This window comes from Echinops telfairi, unplaced genomic scaffold, assembly GCF_000313985.2.
Source record: "Echinops telfairi isolate 266 unplaced genomic scaffold, ASM31398v2 ScPeMD7_18;HRSCAF=68, whole genome shotgun sequence".
NCBI classification, from domain to species: domain Eukaryota; kingdom Metazoa; phylum Chordata; class Mammalia; order Afrosoricida; family Tenrecidae; genus Echinops; species Echinops telfairi.
Genome location: NW_022103915.1, coordinates 18,410,885 through 18,413,101, shown reverse-complemented (window position 1 = coordinate 18,413,101; position 2,217 = coordinate 18,410,885).

Here is a 2,217-nt window from a genome sequence, read left to right as displayed (position 1 = left end):
AGAGTCAACCTGAAAGCAACTAGATCCTGAGTAGAATCATGGTGTCTAAATCTTGACATACGTAAGAGTGACTTCCAGCTCTTTCCCTGAGGAAATATCGAAATAATTCACTTATGTCAAAGTCATTACTAGTGTTTTTATAAATGGAGTGAAAACAATTATACCTAAATTTCTCAGTGAGGATGGAAGAAGTAATGCCTACGAAGCCTTTCATAGAGTACATGGAAAATCAAACAATTCAGAGCTGTCTCTAATCATTATGTCTATTACTGTTTACTTTGTATTGTTATTTAGATAGCCATTCTACATCCATCATGACATTAAACACATTGGATTGGATATATGTGTTTCCAGTCCACGTTGTCATTAGGTGCCATTGAGTCAGTCCCAGCGCAGAGTGATCCTCAGCCCAACACAACGAAGCACCGCCAAGTCCTGTACTACCTCCCAATGCTTGAGCCCATCGGTGTAGCCATTGTGTCAGTCCGTCTATTGAGGGCCTTCCTCTCGTCAGTGTCCCTCTACTTTAGCAAGCACGATGTCCTTCCTTCTCCAGGGACTGTTCTATCCTGACAACATGTGCAAAGCACAGGAGACTAAGTCTGGCTACACTAGCGTCTAAGAAGCATTCTGGCTGTGCTTTTTCAAAGATGAGCTTGTTCTTCTGTCTGTCCCCGGTACTTTCATTCTGCCTCCCCAGCACCATCTTTCAAGTGCACTGATTCATATTTGGTCTTCTGTATTCCCATTCAATGGTAAGATGGTTAGAACACACACAGGCATGCAGCCAAACGTAATGTAGACAATGACTAGTTCTGCTCAGTCTTCTCTGTTCTCAGAAAAGCAAAACAAAAAAAGTTCACCTTTCCTTTTTAGACTAAAGATCTTTATTCAGATAAAGCTCATAATTTTCCAATCCACTCACTGTGTAGGTAGTTAAATTTCTCCATTAGTGTCAAGAAAATAAAGCCAAATTGCAAAGCAATTAACCAATTTTATTTAGATATTTTTCTTTTTCTGGCTCATTTAAATAAAGACAGACTAAATAACTTCTCCAGCTTGTCTTTGAAAGTTTCTTATTTTTTTTCCTTTCAAAGTCACAGCAGATTGTATTTTGGATATAAATAGAAAAATTACATCTTTTCAATTTTTTATATATGCTGAATTCAATAAAATTATAATGTGTGTTTATCTGTGAATTCTGGAACAGATAATAAATGCTTTTAGAACTAACTCTGGCTAGTCTGAAGTGTTACAAAGTAGTTTTTATTACCAAAATTCACAATCTTTCTTAACCTTAATACAACACTTCATTAAACATCGATTCTAGGACATTATAGCAAATTCAAAAGAACTGAAAATCACACAGTGATAACGTTTTAAGCCACAGATGTTACAAATGTGGACTGAGAAATGAAAGGGCAAACCTTTTACATTTTCTCAACAAAATTTCATACTGTACTAGTGACCAACAGTGACAGAATATGAGCCGATTTCTGTTTGATAAAAACATATTTTTAAATCTATTTGCCTTTTATCCTAAGCTTTATTAAAAGTTGTTTAAATTTACATTTCCCCTCCTTTAACTAAAGTCTTAGTAGTTAAGATTTAGATTAAAAATCTATTTTTTCAGGAGCAGAGTATCATTCTTTTTCCCCAGTAATTGTCAATTTAACTAACTAACTAACTAACTAACTAACTAACTAACTAACTAACTAACTAACTGAGGCTATATTTATATACATGTCAAAGTCATGGTGCTTTCAATTGACTTGTGTGCTTACGAACGTTATACAATGAATAAGAAAGATTGAAGTAGAATCCATTTGAATTACAGTGCTGGCAAAGAAGAATACGGAAAGTACCATAGACTGCCAAAAGAACAAACAAGTCTATCTTGGAAGAAGTACAACTAGAAAGCTCCTTAGAAAAGAGGATGGCAAGACTTGGTCGCACGAACTTGGGAGATGTTATCAAAAGAGACCAGTGTCTGTAAAAGGGCACCAGGCTGGGCAACGTCAGCGGGCAGTGAGTGAAACGGGAAACGTCGTAACAAGATGAATTGGCACAGTGGCCATGACAATGGGCTTGATTTAAGAATAATTATGAAAACGCCACAGTTGTATGCAGAGTTGCTACAACAATACCTAACAGCAATTGTGTATATATGTTTTATTTATAAAAACTATATAAAATATATTTGTATCATTTATTTAT